The 27,594-nt window shown below is 47.3% G+C and overlaps 1 protein-coding gene across 14 annotated transcripts in view; it reads left to right on the forward strand.

The window, feature by feature from the left end:
- Positions 1-289: 289 nt before the first annotated feature.
- Sorbs1 (sorbin and SH3 domain containing 1) overlaps positions 290-27,594 on the forward strand; it is a 214,011-nt gene continuing 186,706 nt past the window's right edge. For 10 of the 14 annotated variants that reach the window (XM_051199849.1, XM_051199857.1, XM_051199858.1 and 7 more), the window contains exon 1: positions 290-452. The gene's annotated coding sequence lies outside the window, so the exon portion shown is untranslated. Of the gene's footprint in view, positions 453-715; positions 936-27,594 lie in introns of those variants that run through there. The other 4 variants (XM_051199851.1, XM_051199854.1, XM_051199863.1 and 1 more) reach the window with 3 other exon arrangements.

Below are 27,594 nucleotides of genomic sequence, written 5' to 3' on the forward strand. Positions count from 1 at the left end.
AAAGGGTACAGGGTTAAGTAGTTTATATATAGCCAGGACACACTGGCTGCTGGTTTATGCTTACTGTTCCTAATCAAGCTCCCTGTGAGCAAACCCTTGGAGAGACCACAGGACGGGAGTCGGGAGGTATTAGCACTCAGCCCAGGACAGAAAGGGTTAGCGGGCGCGCGCCCCGCTCACAGGGACGCAGGCTTGGCGGCGGGCTCTTCCTCGCCTCCTCATTGGCGCACACGCCCCTTCCTGTCACGGCCGGCCAGGCCCCGCCCCCTGGGCGCTGCCGGAGTGGACGGTTCCAGGGCATGCTAATGAGGGGCTGGTCGCCGCCGCCCATTGGCCGGCCGCGGAGTGTCGGTGAAGTCAGCTCGGAGTAGCAGAAAAACAGAGCGGGGCTGACTGCAGCGTGGAGCGCGAGCTGGGCTGGACGCGCGCAGCCCTCGCCGGGGACCCGCGAGGTAAGCGGGTGGCGGCTGCGCTCTCCGGAGGTGGCTGCCGGGCGGGCGCAGTGGGCCCCCGGAGCGGCGCCTTTGTTCCTTGCGCGGAGGAGGTGCTTTTAAAGGGCCAGCTGTTGGAGGGACCTGGGGGGGCCTCCTACTCCAGAGCATCCCCGGGTGGCCGCGGGGGACCTCCGCCGAGCCGTGCCTCCGGTTGCTCCGTGTGTCCCCCTTCAGTTCCTTTAAGGAAAGTTGCTAGGACGCAGGGAGCGCGAGGGATTCCAGATTTCTTTATGCCTTTTCGGTTTTGGTAGGTGGAGGTAATCGCGATCATGGCCTCTGATAGGAGGGAATGTCCGCCCGCCCCAGGCTGGCTGCAGTGTGGGTGGTTGCAGACGGGAGAGCCCGGGTGGGTTTTGCCTGGAAAGTGAAACTACCGAGGGTCTCCTCTGCAGCGGCCAGAGGTGGAAGGAGGGAGCCAGCGGCGGGATGGAGGCATCTCAGGTGTGTTCATTCATCAGCACCCTCCCCTTCCATCCCTAAAGCAGAGGGCGGCGGGATGGGCGCAAGGACTAAGCCGTTGGCTCATACCCTCCTGCACCCGCTTGTGGTGGTGGGTGTGTGTCCGGGGATAAGGTGCCTTCGCTCACCGCCCAGGCCCCTTCATCTTTCCAATGGATGATGGCATCTCTCTCGCTAGGCAGCCCATCGCCAAAGGGACGGAAAGCTACACCCTTCTCCTATGTCCTGGGCAGGCTCTCCCTGCTTCCCAGCGTGGTTTCCCCGATAAGCGGTACTGACATTCAAGATAGAAGGGAAAGGAGGCTTAAAGTCATTATGTTCCTTTGAAGGGCAATGTGCTGTCGAATTCTGTATTCTGGTACCTCTGCTTGTCGTACTACGGCTTTGAAATTCATCAGTGCATGCTTTTTTTCCCCCCGAGCAGACAGAATGTATTATGCACTGCTACATAAAAGCAGAAGGGATCCTTCTGAGCGGGCTCATTTCATCCAGTCCGAGGGTTTTCCCAGCATGTTCTAGATGAGCCTTTGGATTTTTGTTGAGCTCTGGGATGCCCCTGTTGTCACAGGGCCAACCTACTGAAATTGCTCAAATTGATTTCACTGTCAGTAGGTGGGAGGTTCATCTAGAGACATCATAGGACCTGCATGGCATTTTAGGCCTCCGACTACATCTCCCCACCCTTCAGCCCCCCACACTGTGTGTCTTTTTCTTCCTAGGTGAAGGCCAGGGATGGCTTGCCTGGCCAATGTTTCTTTGATTTTTGAATGCCTGTTTAGGTTTGAGTGTGTGTTTTTGGTTGGAAAGATAGCTTGGTGGTGACTGAAGGGTGGATTAAAAGTGGGGTGGGCAGGAAAAGGGGACAGTAGTCTCAGGGACAGAAGACATTTGGAGATTCTATAGTTCAGCCTTTGGTGAGATGTCTACAGAATGAGGTGTGTGTTGGCTTCGAGGGGGTGGGGTGGAGGAGGAAGACACTGCCAACAGTTTTCTGCCCCACCCTCCTGCTACTGCCTTAAATAACTCCATGCCAGCCCTGCCCTGAGGTCTCCTTGAGCCTGAGGGGAAAGGGTGGTCTGTTGGGCCACTCCTGCTCTGGGCCCATTTGGAGGTTAGGAAAGGGGCTAGTTCTTAGGGGGTCAAAGATGTTATATTTTTCAGCTTGAGGACCTGTGACAACCGGTGACTTCTCTGCAGGCAATGAGTAGCTGAAGTGAAGTGCTTTTGACCCTGTGGGGTGAAGGACCACCACCCTCTTCTGCAGAGCCCCCGCCCCCTTTGTTTGCTCTGTCTTTCTCTTACCTGCTTTTATTTGCTATAGTGGTAGAGTTTCCCTAAACTTTTTGAAGGGATTGGGAATATTGGGATGGGGTTGGAATTATGGCAAAGGAGAAAAGAAAATTGCTTCTTCCTGGCAGAACAAAGACTTGCTCGGCTTTTCTTTTTCTTCTCCAAAATAGAGTGGGGTGCAGATAGCAGAGTCTGGATTGATAGGGTCCAGGGAAGAGAGCTTTGTGTGGCACTGGTATTGTCATGATCACTCCGGGCTCCACTCTGGATGGACCCTTCTCTGGGTGTGGAAGCAGTTTAGGGTTTAGAAAAAAAGCCTTGGTCAAAGAGCTTGGGCCAGAAGGGGCACGGTCAGGTTTGGTTCTGATCAGCCTCATCTGGGCCTTGGGTTTGTGTTTTATTCTATGATCCTGTTGGTGAAGTGGGAGGCTTTAGAGCAACGACTTCCTAGGTTCCCAGTAGCACTACTTAATTTAAATTCACAAGTACATTTTGTGATGGCGATTTTAGATGCTTTCCTGTTTGCTAGTTGGATGTTAAATTCTCAGTATTTAGCAACAGGACCGAAAAATCACTTTAAAACTCCAGCTTCACTTGGATTCAGACTAGCTTTTTCTTGATTGGTGCGATTCATGTGGTTTTAGAGTAGTAAATAATTCAGAATGATCCGGAGTGGGAGTGAGAGACACAGACCTCAGAGGTGGTGTGTGGGGGAAGGGAGGATGGGGTGACAGATTGCTGAGCAGAGGCCCTTTCTGTAATTCATTCTCTCCCCATCTATGTTTTATTTATGATTGCACAGGTGAACATTTCAATATTGGGAACATGGGGAGGGGACCTTCCTCTATGATTGATTCATTCAGCAGCCTCCACTGAGAAGTGAGTGTTGGGAGGTTTGGCCATTTGTCTGAGGTCACAGCTAGCAAGATGCCCATGGGGGATGGATCTGGGTCTTATGCTGTAGAGTAAAGCTCTCCATTCTGTGAGAGGAGCCTAAGAAGGGAGGGAGAAAAATGGGGAAGGAAACAAGAGATGGAGAGGGAGGCTGGCGACTCAATAGCTTCAGCCCATGGAGCCAAGAGTAGAGCATTCCTGTGTCCTTGGAGAGTGAAAGAAGGAGCAGAACCCCTTCGCTTAGACGTGTGTGTGTGTGTGTGTGTGTGTGTGTGTTTATGTGTGTCTGTATGTGTATATGTGTGTGGCATGTGTGTCTGTATGTGTCTTATGTGTGTGGCATGTGTCTGTATGTGTGTGTGTATGTGTCTGTATGTGTCTCTGTGTGTGTGTGTGTCTCTGTGTGTGTGTATGTGTGTGTGTGTCTCTCTGTGTGTGTATGTGTCTGTATGTATGTGTCTCTCTGTGTGTGTATGTATGTGTGTGATATTAGGGAGGTGTTGCATGCACTGATCTTGGCTTATATTCTCCTTGCTGACTCTCTGATTGTAGAATGAGTTTGAAGCTGCTTTTTTGAGCCAAACAAGATCTTTAGGTGGAGCAGGCAGAACTTAAACACAGAAGAGTCAGATGTGCTGGGGGGGGGGTCGTGTTGGGTGATGCTGGTGAGAGCTGGGCCACATTCTGCTGAAATTTCAGTTTTTTTTTGATGTCCTTCCTTGCTTCCTTCTTCCTTCCTGTACAAAACTCAAGTTTTCCCGGGAATGAATCTCTTTAATGCAGGCGGCATTTTCCCCTCTGATTTCCATCATACATTTTATGGGACAGCATTTCATGTACTGCCTCGCAGAGGAGACACTTGGAGACGACTGAGCTCCTGAACCTTGTCTTTTGTAGGTGGGGAGGCTCTGGGCTGTGAGCAGTGGATAACCAGAGCATTAACCATCCAAAGGCAAGGGTAAACGATGATAATACCTGGAAGTGTGTGCCCGAGCCACCAGCCATGAGTAGCATGCCTTTCTCTGGGCAGCTCTCAGGCACTAGGAAGCCCTCCCATGGCTTCTTCCATCAGTCCTGCTTCAGGCACATTGTGGCGCGCTGTGTCTTGGTGCTTTTGAGGCTTTCCCTCCTTTTTCCCGTGTCTCCTTCCTGTACCCTTTTCTTTTTCTCCCTTCCTGTTGTGTCCTTCTCCCTGCTCTGTCCTCATCCTGTTAGTAACACATCTTTCTAGTGTGCTTTAATGTATTATTGTCTCATTAAAATTTCATGTTCTCTGTTCTTAATTTAAAAGCAGTTTAGTCTTTTTGAATATGTATTTTACACACAAAACAAAAAGCAAACCTAATTAAACTGCCTTTTATTTCTGTGTGGCCTCCCATTGATTTTCTTTTGCCCCCACTAGTGTGTGGTCAGTAGTGGTTCTTTCTAGAAAATTTCTTCCCCCAAGGTCTCTGTCATGTGGTTATTGTTTTACAAACAAAATCAGCTACAACAGCAGAAAAAGTTCCCACCCTTACATTGTGAACCACCAGGGACACCCTGTCCCAAGAGGTATATCCTGTTTCTTGACTTCCTTCAATGAAATAATTATCATTCATGTGTTTTAGAAGAAGGCTTAGTCTACATGGGGGCTGATGGTGAATATGAGTCTAATAATGCAATGCTTAAGGGTAGGAAGCTGGCAGCCTATTGCCAAGAGAGCCTATCCAGGAAGAATGTGCAGTGATGGTTTTGTGTTTCCCAGACTACACCAACCCAACTGGCTGTAGCAGAATGCAGAACCCTTTAGAAAAGAATAAGATGCTTACCACCTTTCCCATGAATGTCCTGTGTCCACCCCTGGGCAGAGCCACATACCAACATATTGTTGGTGTGAAATTCTAGATGTTATAATGGAAGTATATTGGTGAGCATCATATCTTCCTTCTATAAGATTGAGTCTTTTAAAGATTTCATTGAGAGTGTGTTGTGTCTGCAGATGCCCTTGGAGGCCAGGAGAGGGCATCAGATCCCTAGGAGTTGAAGATATAGGCAGTTGTGAGTCATCTGACATGGGTGCTGGGAATTGAACTCAGGTCCTCTGCCAAACTGGGAAGCACTCTTAACTACTGGGTCATCTCTCCATCCCCAGACTTGAGTGTTTGTGCTCAGTGGCCAGTGAGCTCAGTATATAAAGGAATCTTCAAAAGCAAGAAAGTACCTTGAAGTCTGCAGTTTTTATACTGAAAATCTCTGCCTGAATTCTGTATTCAGCTCTATAATCCCTATGCTGGTTTTAGTGTAAACGTATTTAAATTGAATACAATTGATGGACTAGGAAAATGCTGTGTTTACCTTGGGCTCTCTCCAAGTGTTCACAGCAGTCTGTAACCCAACTGGAGAAGCCAGGAGCAGGGCAGACCTCAGACCTGTTGGAGTTGAGAACTACCCTCCAGCCTTAGCTGCTGGCTCTTCTACATCCTTAAGGCTGGGCTCTTCTCACACTAGGATTTGTTCCTTCACTAGTGGCTTTTGCCTCTTTTTGTAGACTTGCTCATGTCTGAGAGACATGCATTTCTTCCTCTGTTCACCTGTTTCTGTTATTCTTGTTGGCTTCCTGGCCTTCGTCCTCCATACTGTGAGATCTGGAAAGAGAGAGAGGAATCTGTTACACAAAGACAGACAGACAGGCAGATTTACAGACACACCGTAGTATTAACTATGAGACACATGTGAAGATGTATAAAGAAGGCAGTATCATGCTGGTAACCTGTTCCCTAGAGTCAGTCACTGAGTAGGATTTTCCATTGCTGCAGGAATAAAGTCCCACAAACTCAGCGATGTTCAGCAACCCAGGCTCACGTTAGCTTTTAGGAAGGATCTTACAGGGCTAAAATCACAGTGCTAGCAGGACTGTGCTTCCTGTGAGAAGAGCCTGTTTGCTCACTGATGCTCTTTCAGAACCCATCTGCATTCTGTACCCAAGGCTGTCTTCCTCATCTTCAAAGCCAGTATCTTAGGATTTCTATTGTTGCAATGAAACACCATGACCAAAAATCCAGCTGGGGAGGAAAGGGTTCATTCACTTTATATTTCCACACTGTCCTTCATCACTGAAGGAAGTCAGGACAGCAACTCAAACAGGGCAGGAACCTGGAGGCAGGGGCTAATGCAGACTCATGGCTTGCTCCCCTGCATGGTTTGTTCAGCCTGCTTACTCATGGAACCCAGGGCCACTAACCAAGGGATGGCCCAATCCACAATGAACTGTGTCCTTCCGCTTCAATCACTAATTAAAAAAAAAAAAAAAAAAAAAAATGTCCTACAGGCCTACCTACAGCCTGATCTTATGGAGGCATTTTCTTTCTTTTTCAAGACAGGGTAGTCCTGCCTGGCCTGGAACTCACTCTGTAGGGCTGGTCTTGAACTCAGAGATCCACCTGCCTCGCCTCCTGAGTGTTGGGATTAAAGATGTGTGCTACCACCACTGACTTGGAGGCATTTTCTTGATTGAGGTTCCCTCTTCTCAGGTAACTTTAGCTTGTGTCAAGTTGACAGAAAACTAGCCACCCCAGCCAGTGCTGGTGATGGCTGATTGAGCCATTCTGCTACTGCTTGGCTGTGATTGGTACTGTCCTATCGATACCTGATTCCCCTCTCCACCTTTAAGGAGCTTGGTAATTACCATGGGCTACCTGGATAATCTAGGATAGTCTCCCATTTTAGCACCAGTTCGTTAGCAATTTTAAAAGTAGAAATTTCTTCTTTCCCTTTATTTAACCCCCCCACCCCGTGTGTGTGTGTGTGTGTGTGTGTGTGTGTGTGTACATGTGTGTGCAGGGGCCAGAAGAGAGTATTGGAGCTACAGTTCTAGGCAATTGAAAGCTTCCTGATATGGTTCCTAGGGAGTAAACATTGGTCACTTTGAAAGAGCAGTAAGTATGTTTAACTGGTGAGGCGTCCTTCCATTTCCCCCCCCCCCCCCCCCAGTTAACAATCTCGATTCCATTTGCAACTTCAGTTCCCCTTTGCCACGTGTAACTAAACATGTTCCTAGTATAGGATCTTAGGGTCTGGACACACCTTTGAGGGGCTGTTACTATTTCCATTACAGTTACTTAATACCCTATATTATTTTTCCTGATACTGCTTAATTATCCTGATACTATTTTCCCCAATCTCAGCCTTTCTTTCCCATCCTTTCAATATGATAACATCACAGTTTTTGTTTACATTAATACTTAATACTTACATTGTTTTGACTGAGCCAATAGTGTGTATGGTTGAGCCTTACAATAAACTTTAATGGTACTTTCTTATGTAATTTACAGACTTAATGGCCTTACTTCTTTAAGTTTTTTTTTTAACCCCCAATGCCTTACACAGTAAGGCATTGTTTTTATTTTGTCATATACTCCCCATCCCCAAGCCTTCCTTTCTAGAGCCTTCCACCCTTCACTGTTCTTCACTATTGACCTGTAGGCCTGTGGCATGACTTGGAATCAACTCATGGGTTGCTACCTTTGTTTTGACCTTTCAGCTTATTCCTGCAGAAGTTTCTGAAAGAGTTTGTGGGAACTTGAATACACCACACAGTCCTAGTCCTTATTAGTACTTGTCTTATCTAGACTTTTTGGTTGAAAGACATTTTCTATTGTAGTTTTATTTATTTTTATTCTTTCTTTTTAAATATCTATCTATCCACCCACCCATCCATCCATCCACCCACCCACCCACCCACCCACCCATCCATCCATCCATCCATCCATCCATCCATCCATCCGTTTTGGTTTTTGAGACAGGATTTTTCTGTGAAACCCTGGCAGTCCTGGTGCTCACTCTGCAGACTAGGCTGGTCTCTGAACTCACAGAGATCTGCCTGCCTCTGTTTCCCAAGTGCTAGGATTAAAACTGTGTGCCACCACAACATCCTGACACCTCTGTTGTTACACTGTCCTTTAGGTTCCAATACTGAGACTGAAAATCAGTAAACATTTTTTTCTTTCTTTCCTCTTCTTCCTTCCTTCCTTCCTTCCTTCCTTCCTTCCTTCCTTCCTTCCTTTCTTTTTTTCTGAGACAGGGTTTCTCTGTGTACCCTTGGCTGTCCTGGAACTCACTCTGTAGACCAGGCTCGCCTCAAACTCAGAGATCCATCCACCTCTGCCTCCAGGGTGCTAAAGGCGTGCCCCAACACCACTTGGCTTAGTATACCATTCTTATTTTTGATCATTTATGGGGAACTTGTTAATGTTTAGGATGCTTTCTCATTTTCAGTATTTGAAATTTCCTCTTTTAAAAAGGTCTGGACCAGGTATGATAGTGCATACTTGTAGTCTCAGCACTTGAAAGCCCTGGGTATTAGGAGTGCAAGGTCATTATTAGATGCATAAATTCCAGGCATTCTTGAACTAGAGAAGCCCAGGCTCAGGTACACGCAGTGTGGCCTATATTAAAGGTGTGTCCTCCTGCCTCAAGGTCTGGATTAAAGGCATGTGTCATTCAACCTTCTCCAACAACACAATACTTCATCTGATAAGGCCACACCTCCTAATAGTGCCCCTCCCTCTGAGATTATGGGGGCCAGATAGTCAAACTACCACAATATGAATATTCAGTTTTTTTTCCGTATTTTATCTTTGGAAATCCTTCTTAGACTTCTTGGATTGAGTGCATAATTTAAAAAGCTGTAATTTATTTTATCTTTTATTATTTTTATATTTTTGAGGAATATCTTCATTTTCAAATTTTTTCAGTTCTTAAATGTCTATATTCATTTTTTTTTTAAATTTTTTGTTTTCTGAGACAGGGTTTCTCTGTATAACAGACCTGGCTATCCCGGAACTCACTTTGTAGACCATGCTGGCCTCAAACTCACAGAGATCCGCCTGCCTCAAACTCCTGAGTGCTGGGACTAAAGGCGTGTGCCACCACTACCTGGCATTATATTCATGTTTTTTACATGAAGTATGTGCATGTTTTACTTCCTAAGGATGCCCTAGTTTCTGCAACATTTCCCTCCCTCTTTCTCCCCCTTTTACTCCCTCCCTTCCCTCCATGTCCTAGGCTGGTCTTGAACTCTAGACCCTCCAGCCTGTCTCCTTGCTGGCATGGCAGATATTCTTCCCAATGTCTGGCTTCTTTGTTTTTACTTTTGATTGCTGTTGGAAAATTTCTGCTGACCTTTGCATTCATTGCCTTTGTGTCTTCTGAGTGCCCCTTTCTGCTTATTTTGGTTGCAGGGTTTCCCATTGGAGCCCTCTTTCCATGCTTGCTGACCCTTCCTTGTTCATTTATATTTTAAGGGCGGACACTTAAATGTTGATCAGGTATCTGAGGGACGACCTAAGAGGAACTGTTTAATTTTAGAGCTTATTTATTTCCCCAAATAACCTGGGTATCAGTAGGTATTTCTGGGGCTTTCCTGGGAAGGTCTTCCTGGAGAGGATTCAGCCTGCTGTCTTTGTGTCCGCGTCTGTCTGTCTGTCTGTCTGTCTGTCTGTCTGTCTGTCTGTCTGTCTGTCTGTCTGTCTGTCTCTGTATGGGTGAGTGGGCTGTAGTTACCTGGTTTGCTCTGAAGGCTTCCATTCAGTCCCACTATCTCTTGGCTGAGTCTGCGTCCTCTGCTGGTGGACAGTACCACTTGAGCGTCTGGTGTCTCCTTGTATGAACTTTCAGAAAGTAAGCATTACTCTGTCATCCCTTCCTGCTTCTCCCCTTCAGATTGCTGATGCCTCTGGTTCCCAGCACTCCTCAGGTCCTTTGCCAGGGTTGGCCACTTGTTTAGTGGCTCCTTTCCCAGCTGGCACTTACCAGGGTAGACAAAGCAGGATCCCAAGTCAGCTGCTGCTTGGTGATAACTGTGTCTCCCTGGATTCTGCTGGCATATCTTGGGTGCTGTTCTTTATTTTTTTCCATTAAAAAACAAATTTCGTTTTTGTTGTTTTAATGGTATTTGAGAAGGAGGTAGAGAAAAAAAATGTTCAGCTTTCTGATTTTATCAGGAATGTATTTCATCTCTTTAGCCAAGCTGTTAAGCTTATGCTTCCTGATACTGAATATATGCTCAAGAGCTACCCACCCTATACACAGCTTTGTGGTGCTGTGGATTAAATCTAGGACTTTGGGCATTCTAGCAAATGCTCTACCACTCTGATGTAACCCCAGGCTTAAGATGGTTGTTAAACAATTGAATACATGTTTCTAAGAGAGTAGGCTTACAGTCATTTGAGTTCTAGACAGACCCAAAGATGTAAAAATTTTACAAAAAGAAGTCATGATTTATTTTGAAACAGACGTAACCACAGACAGCAGATCCTGTCTGTTCTCACACTTTGTAGAAAGAGAAGTACTGTGAAACACCATTGTGGAATGTTGGGGTTGTGAATGGTGAGGCTCAGGAAGTGTATTTTGCCCCATAAGTAACCACATGGGTTATCTTGAGAAGTCTATTAACCTATCTGGGTCTCCATTTACTCAGCACACTTGGTCAGCTGTTGGCTTAGTTCTCTGTACGGAGGAGCTGCTGTTTGCAAAGCATGTGTGCTGGATAGTTTTATGCCAGCTTGACATAAGCTAACATTATCAGAGAGGAGTAAGAAAATGCCTTCAAGCCAGGCGGTGGTATCGAAGGTGGATCTCTTGAGTTCAAGACCAGCCTGATCTACAAAGTGAGTTCCAGGGCAGCCAAAGTTGTTACACAGAGAATCCCTGTTACACAGAGAAGCCCTGTTACACAGAGAAGCCCTGTTACACAGAGAAGCCCTGTCCTGGGGGGGGTGGAGTAGGGAGAAAAGAAAATGCCTTGGTAAGACTAGGCTATAGTCAAGCCTATAGGACATTTTCTTAATTTGTGATTCATGAGGGAGGGCACTGCCCATTGTGGGTGGTCCATCCTTGGGCTGGTGATCCTGGGTTCTATAAAAAAGCAGGCTGAGCAAGCCATGAGGAGCAAGCCAGTAAGTAGGCCCCCTTTATGGCCCCTGTGTTTCCTGTCTACAGAGTCCTGCCCCGTTTGAGTTCTTGGCCTGACTGCCTTCATTGATGGGCTGTGTTGTGGAAGTGTAGGTCTCCTTACACTTCTCCCCAGCTTGCCTTATGGTCATGGTGTTTCATTGCAGCAGGAGAACCCTGAACTAAGACAGTATGGTATTAGTGTTCTTGCAGAGGCCACTGCTCAGGCAGTGTAGTGTTTCACATGTTCATCTCATGTGGTGAAACGTTGGCTCTGTGTCTTTGTCCAGAGCTTAGCTCGTGTGTTATAGAGTAAACTCCTTCATACTTTTTATGTCTTATTCTTTCCAGACTGTGGCTGCCTTGAAGGAAGGCATTATAGTCATCTCTTTATCCTTGGTGTCTTCCACAGTCCTTGGCACATAGGAGGTTTAGAGTAACTTGATTTTTCAAGGAGTACTTGAAAGAATATGATAGTACAAATCTGTCTGCCAGAGTCTACAGAGTTTTCTCAGAGAAAAGGGCTACATGTTGGGCATGTTTCCTGGCCTCTCTCATGTAGGTGAGATGTTCAGATGTGCTACTGAGGTCAGTGAAGATAATGGTTCAGGATGGCGGCCCTAACCCTAGAGGATGGTTTTCCTCTAGCTAGGTTGTAGTCATGGGCATGTCCAATAAGCCCCAAATTGTTATAATGTAAGATGGATGCCATCTTAACTGTGACAATGAATTACACATAGATGTAGATTATATATAGATATACATCTACATGTCAATATAGATTACATATAGATAAGTGTTGAAAACCACTTAAGGGCTCTTTCATGGCTCACTTGGCTGTCCTGAACCTCTGAGCTATGTGCCAGGACTGGTCAGTGGGAGTTCCAGGTGTTGATTGGCTCTATCTACTGAAGACTTTTCATGGTATGGGTGGTTCCTTGATAGATTGCATGGGGAGGTGTGGGGCACCTTTTCAGACAAGGCTCTCCCCCTACTGACAGGAACGCTGGAGAATCGATACCTCGAAGGGAGATGAAGTGTTATTGAAGCATCTGGAAGGAGCTTTGCTTTTTTATTTGCTCAGTGGATAGTTTTGAGTACCAGAGAATGTACTGGGTTCTAGGAATATAGTGGTAAAAGGGAAATGGCATTATGTCCCCTGGCATTTATAGGCTAGAGCCTAGGTGTCCAGTATGGTAGCCACTAACTGCCTGTGACACTGTAAATTCACTTAGATGGACTACTGGTATAAATTGAGTTTCTCAGCCACATGTGCCATAGTTGACTGTTCAGTGGCGGTCTGTGCTTGGTGACCATTCTATGGACAGCACAGTTCTAGAATGCTAGACTAATTTCAGACACTTCTTCCAGAGAGACTGATTATAGCCCTAAGACTTGAGTTCCTATATCATGCATCTTTGCTTTATAGTGAAGAGGACAGAGATACCGAGAGTTGTTGGCTTAGGTTGGATGGACTGAGCAGGGAATAGGTCTCTTCTTACTGAGTGTGGCTCTCTCCTTGTGTGATGCAGGGATGGAGAGTGAGTAAGAGTGTGGGCTGTTCTCAGGATACTTGGTTCATGTCTTGGCTCTGCTGCTTCCTAGTTCTTGCCTTAGCCTTAAAGCAACCCAGTTTCTTCAGTTGTGAAAATAATAAGGCTTAAAGGAAGAGGCTTAGATGCAAATGTTAGGACCTGGGCATAGTTTTCATAGTAAGTACTGGTCATAGTCGTTGATGAAACAGTCTCATGTATCCCAGGCTAGCCTTGTTCTTCCTGATCTTCCCGTTTCTACCTCAAAGTCTGGGATTATAGGCATGCGGACATGTTTGGTTTTATGTGGTGTATCCTAGGCAAGCATCCTCCCGGTGGAGCCCCATCCTCAACCCACTAATCCTTACAGAGATTCATTTTTGTATTAACAAGGGCAGAAGTCATAGAGCCCATGAGGCGTCTTCAAATAGGAGCTGGAGACTAGAAAAAGAACCCTGGCAGGTGAAGCTGCGTTCCTAGATCCACTGACGACCTGGAGCAGGGCGGAACTGAAGACTTCAAAGCCAGGGGCTGCTTTCTTTGGCCCTGTAAAAAATGCCAGCATGTCCACAGAGTCATTGAATCCTCAAGTTGGTCACGAATACTCTGGAGCTTTTTCTGTCTCATTCTTTCTGATTTGTCCCACCTGAGTTTACCTTTCTCTTGTCCCTGCAGGTTCCTCCTTCCATCTCTGTTTGTCCCCTGGGAGGAGTGGGGTCACATCACACTCTAGAACAGAAATATGCACCAAAGGAGTTCAGATGAGAGAAGGGACAGGAGTTGGGTCATTTAACCATTGGGGCTTGATCTGTTCTTTAAGGCTTCATTCAGGTCTTGGTGATGTCATTCCCATGATCAACTTCATCTTGCCAGCAGGCCTATCTAAAATAGCACACGGTTCTAGGGATAACTCATTTTCTTTCTTTTTGTTAAAATAATTTTTATTAAATTAAAAACAATCTTATTTTACATACCAACCCCAGTTCCCGCTCCCTCCTGTCTTCCTCTTCTCCCACCATCCCTCCATCCCATTCCCATCCACTCCTCAGGGAAGGTGAGGGAGGGTGAGGCCTCCCATGGGGATCATCAAAGTCTATCACATTTGGGGCAGGACTTAGCTCTCCCCCCCCCCCCCAGTGTAGCTAGACTGAGAGAGTATCCCTCCATAGGGAATGTCTTCCAAAGTCTGTGCACTAGGGATAAATACTGGTTCCACTGCCAGAGTCCGCTTAGACTGCTCAGGTCCCCCAACTGACATCCACATCCAGGGGGCCTAGTCGGGCCCCCCTGCCTGCTCCCCAGCTGTCAGTCTGGAATCCATGAGCTCCACCTGCTCAGGTCAGCTGCCTCTGTGGGTTTCCCCAGCATGGTCTTGATCCCTTTGCTCATCACTCCTCCCTCTCTACAACTGGATTCCAGGAGTTTGGCTCAGTGCTTAGCTGTGAATCTCTGATTCTGCTTCCATCAGCTACTGGATGAAGGCTCTAGGATGGCATTTAAGGTAGTCATCAGTCTCATTATAGGGGAAGAGCATTTAAGGTAGCCTCTCCACTATTGCTTAGATCCTTAGTTGGGGTCATCCTTGTGATTCCTGGAGATTTCCCTAGTGTCAGGTAGAATGAAGAGAAAGTTCTGATGTTGGTCTCAGGGATGGTAGGTAGAGCCCTGCTTTTGTTTGGAACTTTAGTTTAGGAAGTGTCCTACAGCTGGCGGGCAGTACACAACTATGACTGCAGAACTGGATTACAGCTTGATGTCAGCTTTGGCTACATAAATATCACACACACACACACACCGACAAAATAGACAACACACACCCTAAAAGAAAACAAAATGACAACAACAAAAACACAAAAGAAACAAAAAAACCCCAAACCAGAAAAGCAAACCTCTACTATGCTTAAGGTTGTAGAACAGTTGCCCAGCATGTGCAGGCCCTGGCTTTGCATCTCAGCACCGCTACAGTCTCATTTCATTCACGGGGCAAATGATGGTGAGGGAGTTAGGCAGGGCTCTGCCTTCATAAGTTTATTTCCTCATTCACACCAAGAGAATAGGGTCCTTGTCTCCCCTGACAGGCAGTCAACAGTGCATTTCTGGAAATTGAAGCAGGCTAGCTTTATTTGCTGTGACAAAGTGGGAGCGGAGAGAGAGGCAGGAAGGGCACTTGAGACATGGATGAAGGATGTGGCATCATGTCTCACCCAAGCTGGGAACATAGGGCCAGCAGTAGGTCCAGTGACGCATCTGAAACTCGGTCTATAAATGGCTGACCCAGCACTGACCTGTGAGAGGAGACTGTTCCCGACAACCTGGATTCTCAGTGTGGGGAAGGAATGCAGGTTGCCCGAGTGCTGATGCTCAGGGGCCTTAGGTACTGAAAGCTTAGCCTGTAACTGGTGCTGTCAGGCCATCCCCGTTTTTGCCTTGGTGCTCTATCTTGGGTAAGGTGGGCATTCTGGCTTATATGTGGCAGCTATAATAGGAATGGGTGTTTAGTAGGTTCTGGAATTGCCCTTCTGCTTGCAGGTCAATATGAATGCTCATTACTCATTTATATAGTTCCTTCTGCATTGATTATTGACAGCAGCCTGCAGGCTGACCTTTGAGCTTGGTTTCCCAGTATGAAAGGTCATACAGTGCAGGATCTAAACAGTGTCTCCTATTGCCTAGGGACTGTGTGTGCTACCTGCTGGCTGTGCGTATGAGCATTTTCCTTCTCTGTTATACAAATAGGTGATTCATTTGTGGGTTGCTCCTCTCTGCTTGGAGTTTGTCTGTTTGTCTTCAGTCAGAGCAATGTCAGTGTTGGGTGACTGTTTCCCATGAGCACAGGGTATTGGTCATGGCTCACAGTTGATTTAGCAAGCCAAGTTGGAAATGGGGACATTTCCCCAAGTGTGTTGTTAATAGGGGATCTTTCCGAGGCCATTGCAGCACAGACACTGCGGGCTTTCCTGCACTTGGCCTTGCTTCCTAGACAGTGAGAATGGCAGACTGTGACAGGGGACTGGCACGATCTTGAGGGTAGGGATGATGTAGGGAGGGCTGGAACTGGAGCTGTGGGAGGGTCTGAATCGATGTCCTGGTGGCCTGGTCAGTAGAGATCTGGGTAGAGAGGCTAAGGCCGGAGGAGGAACTGTGTTTAAGCAGAACAAAGAGAATAGAGGCCCTGGAGAAAGCCAAGTCCCAGCAGGGACCGAAATTGGAGTAGCTGGAGGAAGCAGGGAGAGCCACAGGCTTCCGCACGGTTTGCTGGTGACTGTTGAAAATCAGACTGCCAGGCCCACAAAGCCTGACCAAGGCGGTGGCAGGCCTTTTCGGGCTGTTGGGTGTTTGCTTTGTGGGACATGGTGCATAAGTGAGCCGGTGTTGGCAGGTGTGAGGGGGCGAGGCCCCCTGGGAACCGGGAAATATTAGTCATCCCTGCACACTGATAGGAGATATGTTCCTTGTCAAGACAGCTGCTGCTGGAGGCTCCACGGCTGCCAGCCAGCCTGCATGACAGTCCACGTTCTTGGTTTTATCTTCAATTATTAAAGTTCTGGGCTATTTAAAATGCTCACCTGAAGCATCATTGCGAATAATTTTCCTTTCCTCAGCTCCAGCAGAGTGGGGGTTTTGTGGCCTGTGGTTCTGGATTCCGCAGGTGGCTCTCACAAGGGAGCCTCAAGGAGGACAGGACACCCTTGATTGCAGGGTGCAGATCTTGTGGTCTGTTCCTGCTTTAAGATTTTTTTTTTTGAGTCTTTAATTTGGGGAATATAGTGTTTCTTTTACCATAGGCCAGGTAGAGAGACTGCTTTTGGAATATGTAAAATAGTTAACAGTTTATTAATCTGCCAGGAGCCTTTGATTGGTAGTACCTATGGCAACCTGCATAGTTCTCCAGAATCTTTTGAGCGCTCCTGTGCTTCTCATAAAAGATGGGGTCGAAAGTCTGTGGGTACCCAAGAGCTTACCTGCTCTGATCTGTCTTGAAGTTAGGGTTAGGGTAGTGCCGGGCCATTCCTTCAGGGGTTGGAGGCTGGGGGTAGGCTTTTGGACAGGAGGAGACTCTAGGGCTGGTTCGTTCATTTAGTTTTTTTTTTTTTGGCCTCTAGAGTTTTGGTGCTTACTACTCCATCCAGCCACAGGGCTTCAGCCCATGTAGGTTCCTTGGCTTCAGGTATTCTTTCCTCCCTTGACTTCAGCTCTGCTCACCCTCAACTCTCTCTGAAGCATCAGGTACTTGAGGGAGACCTCCTCTGACCCTGCAAGCCCAGTTAACCCCTTAGCTTCTCCTGGTTCTGTAGCACTGGACAGAACATTTCTTCATAGTATTGTCTCAGCAGCTGTATAGGGCTCGTTGGTCTGTTGGCCCCATGAGGAGAGTGGCAGGGACATGTCTTGTCACCATCATGTCCCAGCAAGTGTCTAGTGCACAGAAGATGCTCTGTTATCTGTAGTGTAAATGAGTCCATTTGATTATTTGCAAAGTTTGGGGTTTTATGCAAGATTCCAGGCAAACACAGAAATGATACCATCATACCACCACTAATAATACATCAGCAATCCTGCTTGCCTCAAGATAGCCACTGAAGTACAGGAAAAAGGGCTATCAGTTCTGTTTATTCTTTAAAAGAAACACATGGGTTTCCTATTTATAATAGTGCAGAGTTTATAGTTAGCTCCTAAGTAGATACGCTTAAAGCTATTTAATAGGGAAGTATGTTGGAAAACTTTGGTGGTGATTGCTCTCAGGAAGGTAGGCAAATGACAATGTCTCTCCTGTGTTAGGCAAGGGTGGCGTGGACACACAGGAAGGGGTGGGAGCTGATCGAGCAGAAGGCATGTCCAGTAGAAGACCTGGCAAATGCCAGGTGCTATGGAAAGCATATAGTGAGGGCAATTCTGTAATCAGGCTGGAGTGTGAGGCAGAAGGAAGGCATGCTAGGTGCTCTCCACTCTAGTTGGGAGTGTTTGGGAATGGAGAATACCAGATGGCAAGGGCTGGGCAGGACAGACCTGGGCTAGTTGGGAAGAAGAGACTTGAACAAAGGTGTCTTGGGAGGTCACAGCATGAGGACTGTCTAAGATTCACAAGGGGTGGCAGTGTTGGGTAGGAGGGACCATGCTGTAAAATCAAACATGCTCAAGGATTGCACAGGTCCCTCTTTCCATTGCATAGAGGACAAGTTACCTTTGTCTAAGACCTTCATCAGACCACACTGAAGTGCTTGTTTTTCTGGATCGGGGTTATAGCTTTGCATACGAACAAGAAAGTGACACACAGTCTCTGTAAGTTTGCATATTTAGTGTGTTTCCTTACCTGTGTAATCAAGCTCACTCTTCTCTTTTTGTTTTTGTTTTTAAGTTCAGGACTTGAAGTAATTACGTAATTAGAATCCACATTGAGTGTGGCTAGATAAGGTGTAATTAAAGAAGAAAGCCTAATTTTGGAAGAATGATAAGAGGTCATTTGACTCAGTCTGGGCCCAAATCCAATCTTGGAAGAACAGTAAGAGGTCATTTGGATGTAGGGAGCTTGAGGCCACCCGGAAGCCCAGACTGGCCTGAAAGCTGGACAGATTCTGTTGCAGTTCACTGTGGAAGCCATTCAGTGGGCATCCTCTTGGTACTGGGAGGCCCAGCTGAGTCAGTACAAGAAGTCCAGGATTTCAGGGAGGCCATGAGGGGACATGGGCTTGAGAACAATTAGGATGTTCCAGGCAAAGAGATCAAGGCAAATGGGGTGGGGGAGGGTGGGGCTTTACAGGGCAGGTGCCTTTTAAGTTGTACTTTGAAAGGAAGGATAATTGCAAGTGCATGGTCAAGAGGCACCTGGGTATTTTGGGATGAATGCCAGTGCCAGGGTTGGAGATCGAAGGGACATGGCCGTGTTAACAGTGGTCATTTTGCGGTTTGGTGAGGTCATGCTTCTTTGGCCCTGGCAGTAGAGTGATAGGAGGCTGGCTGGGAGGCCAATGGCTATTATGCAGTGGTGCCTGTGCGGACGGAGTTTTCTTGTGGGGTCGGGGCAGGCTTCCTGGTGAAGGAGCAGTCGAAGAGGGGAAGGAGAGATGGGCTCATAAGGAGAGAATGCAGTTACAAGCACCCAGAAAGCCCGTCCTTACTCCAGCCTGCCCTGAACCAGTGGAGAGACCTTGGGTCTCTTCTTCCTTCCTGAGCCTGGGAGAGTCACTGTTACTGTTTGGACTTCTTCCTGACTCTCCAGACACCACAGTCCTGGGCTCTGGGGCAAAGAGGAGGATCTGGGCTGGGGACTTGTGGGGCCACCCCAAGGAGGCTAGAGAAGAAACCACACAGTCCTTTTCCTTGCCCTCATGGAATGGGCAGGAGGCAGGGCAGGCGCTCAGGTTTGAGTCATCTTAACATTTCAGCGTGCTTTGGAGACTAACATAATGGGTATGCAAAGCCTCATTGCATGGCAGTGTTGGAAATTAAGTGCTCCATTCTGGGGTGGAGCAGAGGAGTTAATCTTCCTGAACTCACAGAAAGGAAATGGTTAGGTTGAGGACCTGCTGGACTTGCCACCTCCCCCAAGGCCAATCTTGGGAACTCATGGCCTCAATCTTGAGAACATCTGGGCAGAGTTCTGGTGAGGAGGACTCAGGCAGAGCTTCCAAGTATGGGGAGTGCACGGAAAGAGGGGAAAACTTCCAGAGGAAAGAACGGCTGGGTCTGTAGTGCAGACCGTACTGCATTAAAGTCTAGGAAGGAGGCAGGAAGGCCATGCTCTCTCTCTCTTGCTTGCTTGCTGGTTTTCTAGCTTGGAGCCCAGGCTGGCCTCAAACTCAGATCCGATCCTCTGTAGTGCTGGGATCAAAGGCGTGCGCCACCATGCCCAGCACACTTTCTGAACACTCAGTGTGTGTACTAGCTGCTTCAGGTCCTTCCCTGGCTTTACTTCAGTGATGGCTAATTTTGGTTGTCAGCTTGGCACACTTGGAAGAGGGACCCTCAGTTGAAGAATTACTTGTATGAGGTTGACCTCTGTTGAGCATTTTCTTGATGGCTGATTGATTGCATCAAGGGCCTAGTTCACAGTGGATGGTGCCACCCCTAGGCAGGTGGTAGCTGAGCAAGCCAGGGGAAATGAGCCAGTAAGCGGCATTCCTCCATGGTTGCTGCTTCCAGTTTCTCCCTCAAAATCCTTCCATGGCTTCCCTCCATGATGGGCTCTAACCTGTAAGCCAAATGAAGCCTTTCTTACCCAAGCTGGAGTTGGTCGTGTTTTATCACAGCAACAAAACAGAGTAGGACAATAACCCTTGCATCATTTCCTTCTCTGTTATTATCCCATGGCACAGATAAGGATTGGAGGGAGGAACCTGTTTGTCTAGGGTCTTAGTGATGGCATGGTATTTCATTTTATTTGTAATTTCAACTCCTGTGGCAATAAATACCTGTTATTCTGCTGGCTGCCTTGGGAATGTAGGGCAAAGAGAATTGCTTGCCTCATGTCCAAGTTAAACACTTATATCTAAAACGTGGCTTTAACTCCTGTTCATGTTGCCTCGTTCCAGCGTAGTTCAGACCCGTAGTAACTGCTGCTGGGGGCACCCCGAACTCATCATGGCTAGACCCCTGACTTATAGATGTGGAAACGGACACAGAAAGGAGAGAGGATATGCTGAGGTCAGGGGCAGAATGGAGATGAGAAGGGGAAGTCTGAAGACTGGTCCTTGAACTATTTTAAGGCTCCCTGTGGAAAAGTTTGTATTTAGACAACAATGGAAACCTTTGTCCTGAGGTTTGGTGTGGGCAAGGGTTGTCTGTCCTCTGTGTGTACGAGCATGCATCCACGTGTTTCCTTCACTTTAACCTCAGATGCCTTTGAACCAGCCCGAAGGGTTCCTTTAGACCAAAAGTTTTGAACAGGTGGGAAAGATCAAACGCCACAGAAATAGAAGAGTGACCTAACTGTAGCCTCGGCTACGGGAAGTTTTCATTGATCGAACATTGTACAGGGCAATCTTTATGTATCATTTTTGAAATGTCCATGGCCTCATCATGAAGTAGGCCCCCTTCCCCCATGGTTTTTCAGGGGGAAGGAACTAGTTAAGAAGTTGTGACATACCTAAAGACGTAGAATTTGTCACACAGAGCTGGGATTCCAACCTGAGTGTGCTGGCCACCTTCCTGTCCCAGTGGTAAAACATCCGGGATAATAAACTAACAAGGAGGAAAGGTGTAGTATGACTCATAGTTTCAGAAGTCTCTTAGTCCATGGCTACATGGCTTTGTCAGCGAGGTCAGGCAACACAGAACGGTGGAGGAACATGAGGAAAGAAGCTAAATTGCTATGGCAGCCAGGAGGCGGCAGGACAGTATGGGACCCAATACCCTTTTCATGGCTGTTCCTCTGTGCCTTCCATTAGGCCCTACCCTCTAAAGATTCCACCATTCCCTAATAGCATTGCAGTCCAGGGACTACATCTTGAACAGTTAGGCCTTTAAGAGCCTGAGTATAGCTGGGCAGTGGTGGCACATGCCTTTAATCCCAGCACCCAGGAGAGAGAGGCGGCTGGATCTCTGAGTTTGAGGTCAGCCTGGTCTACAGAGCCTGTTTCAGGACAGCCAGAGCTATACTAGAGAAACTCCATCTCAAAAAAGGGGGTTGGGCGGGGTTAAAGATCAAAAGTATAGCATGGGGCCTGCCCAATCTAACGCTCTATCTGTCTTTACCCCCTGTACTATCTTGCTGGACTGTGGATTGCAGTGGTTTGACCGTGCAATGGGATGGCACATTTAGGGAGGTTACTGTTGCTCAGTGATTTTCACCAGGGGTAATTGCACCTGTAGGGGACAATATCTGGAGACACGTGGGTTATTATAATTTTTTAGAGGTGCCATTGGCATTTATTTCATTGTGACTAAGCATGTTCCTAAATCTCTTACAGTGTATAGGATAGTCCTCTAGAGCAAAGAGTTAATAACCTTATAATGTGAAGGTTAAGAAACCTGGCCCCCTGGGGGCTTGGGATTTTCAGCACGTATTGTACAGGTGAATGAATGGAAGGGCCTGTCTGAGAAATTTTAGCTTCAAAGACATTGCTGTACCGGACTGGTTATGTGCAGTTTTGGCTTCTCACTGTTTTAGGGAGGACTGGTGTGATGGCAGTAGTTGATGGGGACTTGGAAGAGGAGTTACATCAAGGCATGAGAGCCTGTGTGGCCCAGGCTCTGAGCTGAGCAGGTACAGGTAGGTAGGGTCCAGTCCAGGCTGCTGAGAATTGATTGGGCTGCTTTTCCACAAATAAGGAAATAACATGGATCCAGCTAGCTGTACTCTGTTTCCTTCATTAAATTAATGCCCTTACCATTAACGTCTGAAAGGGCTAGGGATATAATTCACTGGTAGACTGCTTGTATAGAGTGCTTGTGGTCTTGGGTTTGAGCCTTAGCTCTACAAAACCAACCAAGCGCACTCGTTTTATATACTAAGTAGGATTCTTTCATGTTAATTTTTTCACTCAGTATTTGTGGGGTGATCAGCATGTGTGTGTGTGTGGGGTCTCTAATGTCATGGCTTCGTGGAGTGAGAAGTGTGATTCTGGCACATCACTGTTCATCTCCAGTGGTGTGCACGTATACATTTGGAGGTAGTTCTTTCTCTCTCTCTCTCTCTCTCTCTCTCTCTCTCTCTCTCTCTCTCTCTCACACACACACACACACACACACACACACACACACACACACACCAGAGAGGAGTCTCATGAGATGTAGAAGTATTTTAGTTTTGTTTTTCATTTGCCACACACATAATAGGCAATTGATGGGTATTTGTTGAATTGATGCAGTAACAGATAATTTGTGTTTTAAGGGAAAGATATGACTTACATCTACGTAAATGGATGAGGGGTGTTAGAGACTGGCAGTCGGTGGAGGCAGAAAGATGAAATGGAGTGAACTAATGTCCAGAGATAGCAGGCCTAAGGCATGTGGAGCAACTGCTGCCTGTGGTGGTCAGGTTGCAAAAGACAGAAAGATGGAGGGGATCAGAAGGTGGAAGGTGGGGGGCTTGAACTCAGGCTCTGCTGTGGTGATTGGGTCGATCCTATAGGAGGGTGGCCTCACCTTCTAGTTTTCTGGGGGGGGGTGGTTTTATCCTTTCTCCCAGTGTAATTACTCACAGTGTCCCTGCCAGTTTCAAAAGACCCTGGTTGGATGATAAATTTTATGGTTCAGCAGTCTATGAAGCATTATGGAGCAGTCTGTGAAGGTTCCACAGTGGGAGATGGTTGAGCAGGCTTAGGAAGGACCTAAGTACCCTAGTACCGAGTACTAGGCCCTAGTACCAGCTGTAGTCTGGAAGCAGGTAACAAGGTACCCTGCAGGCCTGAGCCTCAGGAGCTGCAGTGACATCTGGAAGGAAGGGGGTAGTTATGAAATGACACCATGCCTAGTCTCTAAAATGGGTCCTGGCAGCAATTCCAGAGAGAGATCTGCCTCCAGGTTGGGCAATCCCACATGCATTCTTCTAACTCGATGTTGATTGCTAAGAAAAAGAAATACTACAATGTGCCCATTCCCTGAACAATTAAGAGTCAGAGAAGTTTTGGCCTCAGTGTCTCAAATGCCTGGCAAAACCCTCAGCTATTCACTTTCTTAAACCCGCCATTGTCCTCTGGAATTTAAAATAGGTTATGCATGTGCTTGATGTCAGGGAAGATAAATCTGTGAGGAGGATTGTAGTCAATACATTTCCTTTTTAAGTAGAAACAATATAAAGGGCCTAATTCAGTCCTGAGTCAATCTCACTTTGTTGTCACGATTGTGTAAAACCTGAGCTGCTCTATGTCTGTGTCACACTGTTTATATTCCCCTGTCCCTCCATCCTAGCAGCCCCACATGGACTCCCAGCCTTTTTAGGCCATGCACGGCTCTCCCCACTCAGGCTGTTTGCTTGGGCCCTGCAACGAGGTGGTGCTGAGTGGTGGGTGATTTTGTTTTCTGTCTAGGGCAACTCTACAGGATGATCATTCGGCAGTGGTCCCCAGGTGAACCTTTTATCTGAAAAAGCTGGGGAGCCAAATTCTTAAGGTTTTCCCTGTCTAATAAAAGATTATTAACTTTTTGAATATTTGACTCAGCAGATAAGCAATGCTTTTTATTAGTTTCTTGTGTATTCTTCCACGACGTCTGCAGGCAGGGTCATGCCTAAGGGGGAAAGGTGAGCTAACTTGCTTGTATCACTTAACAGTGTGTCCTGGAAATGGCAAGACAAATGGAGTGTCCTCATTTTGCTACACTGTCTCAGAGCAGAGTTTGTCAAGACTGGCAGGCAGTTGCTTTTTCCTTAGTTCACTAATTAATTATACTGTTGAGGGGTCATGTGTGCCCATCTAAGAAGAAGCAAAAGGCTTTAGCAAGTGAAGATACCGGTTTTTTGTTTGTTTGTTTGTTTTTTTGAGACAGGGTTTCTCTGTGTAGCCTTGGCTGCCCAGGCACTCCCTCTGTAGACCAGGCTGGCCTTAAACTAACAAAGATGCAATCTTCTCTGCCTCTTGAGTGCTGGGATTAAAGGTATGTACCACCACAGCCTGGCTGAAATATCTTTTTTTTTTTTTTTTTAAAGAGCAAGTATTAAGGTAGCAACTTTGCATTTAACACGGGTCTAGGCACTTTGGAGGAAGTAGGCTTTAGCTACTCCAGTTCTAATTGGAACCAGTAAGGTCTGGCTGGGTTTCCTCAGCCCTTCAACAAGGCTTTCTTGACTCACTGGCTGCAATTCCTTAGAATCTCCAGTCATCCCTCCTTCCTCCCCCCTCCCTCCTTCCCTCCTTCCCTCCTTCCCTCCCTCCCTCCCTCCCTCCCCCCCTTCCACCCAGACCTTTGTTAGATATATACTGATGAAGAAAATAGTGTGAACTTTGCTCAGAGAGTCAGAAGAGTGATGAGCAGCCAAGAACAATGCGCAGTGGTGGCTGTGGTGATAACCTTAGACCCGGGGTGCTGAGGAAGCACCGAGCAAAGGGGGCATGGCCTCTGTGGGATTGGGAGGGCTGGGGAGGCTTCCTAAGATGGCACTTGCTCTTAGGTTTCTATTACATTTGTCTTTATTTGTTTATTTATTTGATATAATCTATTACATTTGCCTTATCTCTGCTGTTAGATCTGTGATATTTATGTTGTCTTTAACTCTGGCCTGTCTTATCACTGCAGCCTCTGGTGTGGTGTTTTGCATTTAGTAGCTTTTCAGGCATTTCTTGAATGAGGTTTAAAAAAAAGAAAAAGATCCACATTAGTTGAATGAACCTAAAATCAAATGCACTAGCATTGAAAAGCCCTTGGCCTTCACGGTCAAGTACCAGTGTGGCCAACTGGTACCCTCTAAGCCTCCCTTTAGCCTCTGTTCTCCTTCCACACTCCCTGTCGTTCTGACAGCGCTGCACAGACGGGAGCCACAGGCCCAGCCCACTCTGCAGTGAAGGAGATGGTTGTGATCCCTTTGGGCTCTCTGGTGGCCCCACAGCCCCTCCTGTCATCCAATAACTTCAGCTTCCTTTGCAGCTTCCTGGTGCCACAGGGTTGATCATTACAGGATAAGAAATAGCTAGTCCAGGAAACTGACCTTTTAATACAGTTAAAAAGGCCATTGGGAGAATGGGGATGGCCAGTTGTATAGCCTTGAGACCTTCCGCGCTGTGGACTGCAGCTAGCAGGGCAAGCAGGTCTAGGTGATGTCCACAGCTGTGGTGGCTCGGATGTAGCAGCAGTATTGGCTTGTCATGGGAAAGGCTTTCCGCCAAATATTAGCAGCTGGTTTCCTAATTCTGTGCAGAAGCAGCCTCTGGGAGGAAGAGGTGAGATTTGTCTAACAGCTCAGATTCCCTGCATCTATTCTTTCCATAATTGCTTTTCACGGGAAGTGGGGAGGTGGGATGGTCTTTCTCTGGGAAGTCTGTTCTGAGTTGATGTTTCAAATGCAGACTGTATGCCGGGTGCTATTCTGCAGCCTCCATGGTCTATGAGATCAGTTATTACTTAATTTTGGGGAGCAGGAGGCTCCTTTGTGGTACGTATTTATCATGTGTATCATTTTCTATTGGAATGTAAAAGCCTGCATTTTTAAACATGTTCCCTAGGCTGTGCAGGCTATATCTGGATATTTTCACCTTCAGGTAACAAAGCGTAAGCTAGAATGGCTAGCAACTAGGAAAACTGCTTCTTAAACACAAGGGGCTTCTTGTGGCCTGCATTATGAATTGTGCCCTTCTGACTTCAGACACAGCGTGGGCCTTGCAGTTGACCATTTCAGTGTCTGAGTGAGGGCAGCAAGCCCTCAGGTCCTACCTTCCTTGCCATCAGCTGCAACCTTTCTACAAACTTGTCTGTCAGGCATGCACGTCAGGCCTGAAAGGTACAGATGGACATTGGCACTCTCTCAGGAGTTAGAAGCTTCTGGAAGTAAACCACGTGCTCTTCCCTTCTTACATTATAGGCTGGACTTAAGTCACGTGTCTTTCTTCAGCCAGTTATTGTTATTGGAAAGGGATTGTATTTCTTGTACATGGAGGAGAGCGGGGCGGTTCTGAATCCAGATGGAGGGTGGGCTTTACTCTGTGGTAAAAGAAGAGCAGTACCCTAACAAACAGAGGCTTGGCCAGTAAGGGAGAGGCAGGGTTCCAGGCTAAGGCCCCACCAGGACCCAGTGCACAGGTGCTTTTTGAGTACACCCAGGGGGACAGGGACAACTGCTGTGAAGTCCTGTGCCCTCAGGGTTGCTGGAAAGGTTATCTCTACCGTGCAGCTGAGGAAATGAGGCTCACTGGGGCTTAGTGACTTGTCTCAGATAACCCACTGTGGTCTGTCGTGGGGGTTGGGAGAGAGTGGCCATTAGCTCTAGGACGATAGACATCTTTAACACCTCCATGTCAAAGCAGTTCCTTTTATTCCTTCTCTTCCATTAATTAGTCACGGCAGGAGGCCTTCCTCAGGGAAAGAGTAAAACCTACCACACACTCTCTAACTTCAAGTCGACTGTGCCTGAAAAACAGTGCAATAGTTCTAGGAGTTTCTGCTTTGCAGGGGAGGTCAGCCTGCCAACCTTGTGACTCGTGTGCTATGCATACATTGTTTCCAATCTGTGCAGTAACCATTTTAGGTTAGATGTATTATCTGTGCTTTATGGACGGGGAGACACTCAGAGGGGATGTGGCCAGAGGGGTGTCTCACAGCTTAGGAGGCAGACTGCCTGCCTCCTGGCCACGCTGCTTCTCCATGCTGCCCAAGGCTTATCAGTGGTGGCCAGCATTGTTATGCCCCTGAAGGAAGGCACTCAGGAAAGGGGGTTTCAGTGTCACAGGTTTCCAAAGGAGGTGAATGGTCCCCATGGGAATAATTTTCAGGGCATTAGGAAACATATCCTGAGCACAGTAAACACAAGAGAGAGTCAGGAAATCTTGTTTCTATATGGCAGTTAAAATGTGAAGGGAGGGGGAAAGCCCTCAGAAAGGTCTAGAGGGTTGTTGTCTTTGAAAACAGAAGGTTCTGATTGAGGGTGAGCAGACAGTGCTGGCTGGGTAGAGCCCCGGTAAACATGGGCAGCCAGCATGACAGCAGCAGGCAGGACATCCAGACGCTTCCCCGAGTCCCGGTTCCAATGCTGTCTCCTTTCTAGGCAGTGCCCACATTTGCAGAGCAGGGTCCAGACTGGCAGCACAGTGGGCAGAGGGCTCAGGATCAGAGCCACGAAGGTGGAGCCAGCCATGCCATCTGCACAGGGCCATGCAGAGCACCGCACAGGGTTGGCACTGCCATGCTTTACACTCAGTGCAGTCTCCCTGGCTGTGAACTTTCAGTTGCTCGGAGGAACAGGCTCCCCACATCTGGCTGAGGCTTTGGCCTCTCTTTACAGTACAGTCCTCTGTCTTAAGTCCTGCTCTCCAGCTCTGCATGTTTGGAGTCTCTCCCTTGGCCTGTGCACCAGGGAGGAGTCTTCGATGGAGACGGCCACCTTGCCAGAGGCCCATGGGGAGCTAATGATA

The sequence above is a fragment of the Phodopus roborovskii genome, unplaced genomic scaffold (assembly GCF_943737965.1).
Source record: "Phodopus roborovskii unplaced genomic scaffold, PHOROB, whole genome shotgun sequence".
Lineage (NCBI taxonomy): Eukaryota > Metazoa > Chordata > Mammalia > Rodentia > Cricetidae > Phodopus > Phodopus roborovskii.